At 31.8% G+C, this 8,005-nt stretch overlaps 1 long non-coding RNA gene across 1 annotated transcript; it reads right to left on the bottom strand.

Moving 5' to 3' along the window:
* Positions 1-923: 923 nt before the first annotated feature.
* On the bottom strand, positions 924-7,710 carry LOC127849500 (uncharacterized). Its single transcript, XR_008034872.1, has 3 exons — positions 7,507-7,710; positions 4,066-4,140; positions 924-3,691 (listed from the first exon to the last, which is right to left on the bottom strand). It is a non-coding gene; the product is annotated as an uncharacterized LOC127849500 (long non-coding RNA).
* Positions 7,711-8,005: the final 295 nt, after the last annotated feature.

The following is an 8,005-nucleotide window of genomic DNA, read 5'->3' as shown; positions in this document are numbered from 1 at the left end:
CATCTAAATCATGATGTTTATCGATGGAATTGTATCTGTTTTTGTATAAACTCCACCGTTTGTCCACGAATTTCTTTCTTCGCAATTTGACGTACTATACAATTAATCGACCAAACAATGTTTCGTGTCTGAAAACCAAATGAACAGAACATAAATGCAGAAAAACTGAAGAACTCGCCGCTGGCGCTAGGCTTTTGTTGTTCTCTGTTATCGAAGTGCCATCTGTTATCAAAGTATCCGGTGTTTTAAGGTATTTATTTTAACCAGTGCTGTAACAATAATTTGCAAATTTTAAATGAATTCGTTCAATTTTATCTAAAGAGTGATCCCCATACTTCTTACGCATAATATAATATGGAGCATATGCAAGAGTCAAACAATTGACACAATATTTTTATGTCAAAATCATTTCATTTAAACAATAATGTATTCATTGCCTCAACAGCATTACCAACAAAATGTTCCTGGTTTATTTTGACATTTTCCATATAATTTAACACCGCTTTTGAATAGTTATCAATCACTTGAATAACATTACCATTGAATTCCATTTTTCGTTTTTCTGAGTAAGGTGAACAAGATTTGACACGTGACTTAACATTTGCATACATGTCCCATCACTAGTTTGAACTTTGTAAGCTATATAATATCGACGTATATAGCTTACAAAGTTCAAACTAGTGATGGGACCGAATATCCGAATATTCGAAAATCGTGCGAAAATTCGAATCCAAAATTAATATTCGATTATTTTAATGTTATACAAGGATACTTCTAAAAAGTTATATACGCACATGTACAAAGTCGCAGTTTGGGTTTAGTGCAGACGGCTTTCCTGAGTAAGTCATTGTTTTCATAACAGCTGCCATTAATAAACGATAATAGGCAAACGGGAGGGTATAAGGAGAGAGACAAATCGCCAATTCACTTTATATTTATTTTGATGCAAAATGAACAAACTATTTTCTGGTAATCAGTCAAATATAAAAATTAATTTATGTGAAACATCAATGTGTATTGATAAGCATTCAACCAAGATCATTTGCTGTTAATATAGAAGAAATTACACATGAATGTTACATTAATAGCTGGCTTCGAAGAATTAATAATGATATAGGTCCATCTGGCCGAGGACGCAATAAACTTAGACTAAAAAAATTATAAATTGTTAAAGTCTAGTTATAATGTAGAAGAGTATTGTACTCTTACTTTACCATTATCTCATCGTTCTGCATTTAGTAAATTTAGACTTGGTGTTGCACACATTCGTATTGAAACTGGGCGTTATGAAGGACTTATAGAAGAAAATAGAACATGCCCTTTTTGTTTAAGTAAAAATGTAGAAAATGAACTTCATGTTATACTTGAATGTCAAATATATAATGACTTAAGAGATAGTTTACTTTCGAAGGCAATTGTATGCAATTCGGAGTTTCCAAACTTATCAAAAATAGATCAATTTACTATACTGTTCTCAAATAAAGACTTGATTAGACAATGTGCCAAAACCTGTCATGCAATTTTAATAAGACGACAATGTTTACTTTGTAAATAATGTCATATATGTTTTAGTGTAATCTAAAATTTAATTTTATGTAAATGTAGAAAGTCAGTGCTAACTAATGTATTCCTGATCTGATCAGGAATGATATTCGATTCTTGAAAATGTATTTTACTAGCGCGCTAGTGCTCCAATTTACAGCAATCATTGTCTTAACTTTGATTATTTTATTTTTAAAGAAGGAGTAGCACTTACTTTTTACCTCTTAGTATTGTGAATAGTGATAAGAGAATGATATTTTATTTAATGATATGCAAACATGTGCGATATCTCTTATAGCTCAACATCATGAGCGGTTATATACATAATGTTTTAATGTGAGTATGTGTCACTGTTATAAATATGTAATGTGTGTATATAAATGAGAATAAAGAATGAAACTTCAATTTGTTTGACTTACAAATCTGTGCTTTGACAGGTCTTTTAACCTCAGGTGGTATAACAAGCAGAATCGTTAGACATAATTGGGCGGCAGTTGGCTTTTATTTCAATGCGACACATCTTTCAATAGCAATTAGCGACCATATTACAAAATACCATGGTGTGAATGCCTGACAAAATCAATAATTCGCCGATAAATCGCTGATGTCACAAGGTGTCACAAACTACACTGGTGCACTCGAGTAGTAGAAGTAGATAGTAATAAGGGGCAATAAAGGAATTAGTGAAGTTTTAGCAAGAAAGACCTTGAATAGCGAAATGTATTGCTAATTTATAGAATGTATGTCGTGTTTAACGAATGTCGGGACAAATTGTCTCATATCAGGAAGCCGGGCCAAATACCCCAAAAGCGGGACTGTTCCACCGAGATCGGCACGTGTGGCATGTTTGTTTTGAATGCTATATCTAAATATTAAATCAATGTTTATTTAGTCAGAATTTAGTTACTCAAATATCAACCAATTAAAGAGTCGTGCTTCTTAATTGCAGAACAAAAAGTGAAAACAAAATCATAAATGCTATCGATGGAAAGTATCCGAATCAATTAGAAGTATTGAAATAAATTAGAATAACGGTAATGTGTTTTCCGGAAACATCTTATATCTTATGAAAATAAACAGTATTTATTTAAAAAGAAGAATGCAATAATCAATAATCTTTTTTTCTACAAGTTTTACTCTGTCAAGTTTTTAAAAGCTGCACACATGATACGATTTATAGTGGTATAAGTGGCAATATGAAATAGAACGTTGCTCTGGACAGTCATAAGTTAAGACATTTTAATATAAGGTTTAAAAATCTAATAATCGAATGTATTCAAATAATAACAACTGAATATTCGAATATCATTTTCAGTATTCGTTCCCATCCCTAATACAAACGTTTATTTAAATTTCAATAATTTTGATTATTAGACATCAATACAAAATAGCATCATCAGTTGAAAAGCCTTTTCCAAATCCGAAATGCGCATTCAGAATAATAGTGTTTTCGTTGCAAAAGGTTTCGATGTAACACCATAACGTCAATTTTCGTCATTAAATAACGTCCTAAAAAGTCACAAACAATTGTATTTATTTTGAAGAAGCCTCACATACTTCAATATATTGTTGTAGGTCAGTTTGACTTCCCAGTTCTTAGGTACATTTTGCTTTTCATATAATCTTAAACAGGTTGTGTTGTTTTCAATATTTTTGCATATACATATATACATGTATTGTTTATTTCGTTTCTCTTTTGAAACATGGAGAATAGCCCATAGCTTCCACAGAACATGCATATAAGTAAACGCAACCATTTGCTAATAGACATTTGAAATAACTTTGATTACACGATTTCTTGCCTGTTTTGCAGTAACTCGCAAAATGCTCGCAATTGTTGTCTGTAAAATCAAACTTATCCCATTCCTGACTTTCGACTAACGCAATCGCCTGTTTAACAACTTCATCAGCCGGTAAACATTTGTTCTCTTTGTACTCGATTTTATACAATGTGTTGTGTTTCCACCCATTAGCAAAGTCCATCAAGTCATCATATTTCAGCTCGGCGTTTTGTACGGTACGACCGGAAAAATGTGCTACACCTTTCTCTTGGCTTATGTATATACCGTGATGAAAATATGTGGTAACAGGCTTTTCCTTTATGGACCACTCGCATTCGACCGCAATATGATCTCCCGGTATTAATTCCCTGCAATAGAGAAGTAAATTAATTCTTTTATAATAACGTTAGTCGGCGCCACAGCGAGTATAATTGTCATATATGACAGTTGTCTTCCGGTGAAATACATTATATCGGTTATAAACAATGCAACACTTAAAATAATCACATAAACGATTTCTCTTCTGTTTATATACACGGCACTCGTTTTTTATTTGAACAATGAATTCAAGCAGATTCATTAAGCGTAAACTTTTCAGAACGGATTTACCAAACGATGATTTGAACTAATCTGAGCAAACCTGAAAACAGGTAAATACTAACCAAATGAGATGTACTTACCAAATGAGATGTTCACGAATAATTTAATATATTAATGGAATTTATAGTTGATAAATAATTACCAGAATTTAGTTATCACCGTCATGTTTTTAATTTTTTTTTTTGGTTTTCTTTCATGGCCTGATGTCCCTCTGCTTCTAATCATTGTGCATGGAATATAAAAATATATAAATCTAATCTAATAATGCAATCTAATAGTATCAAATACATTTAATACACGCAATTCTTATAACAAATTCTTAGGTGGCAAATGATTAACTGGGTGGCTCACACGTTGTAATTTAATAGCTTTTGCCTCCTCAAATGCATTTTCGTGTGGAGCTAAGGGTGTCACAAATATTAACATATTTGTCTCGCATTGAGACGAGACGTTACACTGTTATCTTGCTAATTAGGTCTATATTATAAATGTAAACCGTTCCCACTATTGAACTCAGCTCCATAATATAATAGACCACAATCGGATGTCGTACGCAAATTAAAAAAGCTAAATGGCCTTGTTGTTTTAAAAAATACAACAAAGAAAGTTATTGTTTTGTGTAAGTATAAATGTATCATTTCATTGTATCATTTAATTAACCAGGTGTTATACACCAAATAACACGTGGTTTAAGAGAAATTGAAAAAAATATCAGGCGAGATAACTAGCTATGCACTTGACCACCCCGGGCGTGATATCATTGGACACTAAGGTAGATTTCTTAAGTTATCTAGCTTCAGAAGTTTTTATAAATCATGTTTACATTGTGGCGCTACTAGTTATAACAACAGGGAAACGATTTTAATTGAGGAATATCAACGAATTATGTTATATGTAACACATTCAACACCTCTTAGCTATGTATTAAAGGGGAAAAGTATTTTTCTCTCTTTATAAAGTATATAACCACTTTTGCGGGGCCAGGTTTAAGCCCTGGAATATGATCTATATAATCTTTGTAGAAGACAATCATCTTATGCAATACATCAAATATCAAATCTGTAACACGTGTGTTTTGTAAAACAAGGTTAATAAAATGCAGTGCTGTAATATTTCGGTTGTTCAAAGGCTGGTAAGAGATCAGCTTATTGATGTGAGTGAATAAAACATGTAAGACCGTTGAGCAATACAGTTTCTAATAGTTTATGAAAATTATATAAATGTTACATGTTGAGCCTTACGGACCATTCATTTTACGGAGCTAACGTTTAAAACAGTTCTAAGCCATATATTTTCGCATGGCGGCTGGTATCCAACCAATTTCTCAATTATAAGAAGACTTATTGCAAAAAAGTTTTAATGTCACATTTGGGTAGCCCAATGACAAGTTTTATTCAATTACCAAACGATTGTTGAGCATTACTAATTCCAACACCTCACATTAAAATCATATGCTACGTTCAGCAGGTGTTGATATTTCCTATGACGCATCATTTCATAGATATCATTTAATCAAGAGTCGCAACTCCGCATGGTGTTAATACCGTCGCTTTAAGATACTATATCGTATGCTGTCAGTAAAGAACCGAACATTTTACAATTAAACAATGAAAAGTAATGTTTTATGAACTGCCCTGCAAGTTATTTATTTAATTACATTCAACGAGCCCATGTGTGTGGCTCAATAGGCGTTCTTTCGTTTAAAGCCCGCTCAATGGAACACTTAGATTTATTTAGAAAAATGTTATGAACGAAATTTAACCTTTTTTGGACATTCCACTTCTTATATTTAAATTCAACCCTTTGAACAAATAGTTTTACTATCGACGAATATTAAATATCAATGCAAGCTAGAGGTGTTGCCGTACTGATATGAATTGAACGTAAACCGACAACTAATTATCGACAAATACATGACAAGATATGTGATATTGTTAATACGTAAGTTAAAATAAATTATGACAACTGTAACACATTGAAAACATAATTCATTATTTGAACTATGGAAAAAATATTAACTTCATTTTACTACAATATATCTACATAGGGAATAGAATTTAAATAATTATTTGAGTTCACACCTGATGTCAAAGAAGTAAAGAAATATTTAACAAATTAGGCAGGAAAATATCCCATTGTTTTGGCATTTTGAGAAGTAAATTACTACCATAGATTAACATTAATCAACTTTGCCCACGACATGTGTTAAAAATAACTAGTATTTTTCCTTTGGCTTATTTTGTAAGGTATATAATGTAATTATCAAAACACAAATATAATAGTATATTATTTAGTATAATGTATGCACGTTGTATTTTATTATATATACCGTCCTTGGCAAATATACTAATCATATAAATACAATCACCAGATAGCATTATATTTAACCTAGAAGTAATTTAAGTTGTATCTTGCAAATGTTGATTCGGCATTTAGAAGGCTATAACTTCTTGTTGTAAATGTTTTCTTATTAAGCAATATCTTTTTTAAATAAATCAGCAATTCATCTTTACTTGATATTACTCAGAAGATATATATTACGCATAAATGTGAAATCTCATAAATGTATATATGCACATTCTCGTCTAAATGTGGCATCTGCTCTAGGTGTTACTGTACTGTACAAACTGATGTTAGCGAAGAACGAATGAACAATAAATTATCTACCCTACCATAAGGATGAATATTTAACATAAGTTATGTTTCCAAACAAAGAGCACGTTCTCATATCTCTGGCTCAATCACACATATCAGTCGTCAGTTAGGTGATTGAACATGATAACAGTAATTAGAAATGTACACAAATGCAATTAACAAAATATTTATAAAAAGTAGTTATTTAAGAAATAAAAACTAATAAGCACGAGTGATTTGAAACCACGCAACTTCCGGCCGTGGGTTATTCGACAACAAACTATAACGTACACGAATTATTTCGATTCTAACACGGTTTTTACTAAAGATTTATTCACTGTATCTTATTTTTCTTGTGTACTATTTTATGTGAAGTTCTATCATAAATACGCCCAAGGTTTGTTGTCGAATAACCCACGACCGGAAGTTCTTCTTTGTTTATATGAAATTTGGCACGTGCCGTATTAGAATACTATCTAAACTGTTATACAAATCTTCATGAAAACACAGTATTACAAATACAAATTGTTAAACCTTCACAGGAATTCGTAATTTCCATGAAATGAATTTGTATTTTTTTGTCATTGTCATTGATATGAAAATAAGAAAATGTACTTGTACTAATGCATACAGTGAATACCTGTCATTATTAACATACAAAGAGGACATACTTCTAGTTTACTACTTATCTGATTGAGTTATTATTAATAAATTTACATGCCGCAATTTTATGACAATACGATCTGACTCGGTTATTATTGTTTCATTAAGCTATTGCATGTTTATAATAATACATCACCTGTGTAAGTTTCTTAATCATTGGATGCAAATTAATTGTCTAGTATGAGAAGAAAACAATCAATGACATACTTCAAGTGAGTGGTAGCCAATATACCAATAGTATACTGAAAAATGCGTACAACATTGAGTTGATAGTAAAAAACGTTACCCTGCCTCCGTTGTAATTTCTCGAACAACATTTCCGAGTGATTCAGATCCTAGTTGGTTTTCATCATTCACGGCGCGACTAGGATCACTAACAATTGTCATTTCATTTGAATTCTCGTTCGCCATTTTAACACTTACAATGCGTGTTTTGAAATGATCTTAATAGAATCCCGTTCGTTATATATAATGCACCATTGTATATGTTTATCTCTGTCACGCGATATCCCAAAATCTACGGTGAAATAATTGTGCCCTATGTATGACTTGGCTGAATGTATTGTATTCTGTTTCTTCGGTATTTATGCGAAAACAAAAAGGGGCATTACTACCCCGTAGAACGTATAAATAGATCTTTTTAAATACCATTAGTTTGCTCAAAGCGGAAATACTACTACATGCTCAACCCAAAGCACATCGTCAACAGTGCGGACAATCGCCAAAGAGATTTATATATGCCGCTTCACTTTTTCTCTAACGTTACTATGTTGATGACGCGAATA

Source organism: Dreissena polymorpha, chromosome 1, assembly GCF_020536995.1.
Source record: "Dreissena polymorpha isolate Duluth1 chromosome 1, UMN_Dpol_1.0, whole genome shotgun sequence".
Classification (NCBI taxonomy): Eukaryota; Metazoa; Mollusca; class Bivalvia; order Myida; family Dreissenidae; genus Dreissena; species Dreissena polymorpha.
The sequence above is the reverse complement of the archived record's forward strand: the minus strand, read 5'-3'. Positions and strand labels throughout refer to the sequence as shown.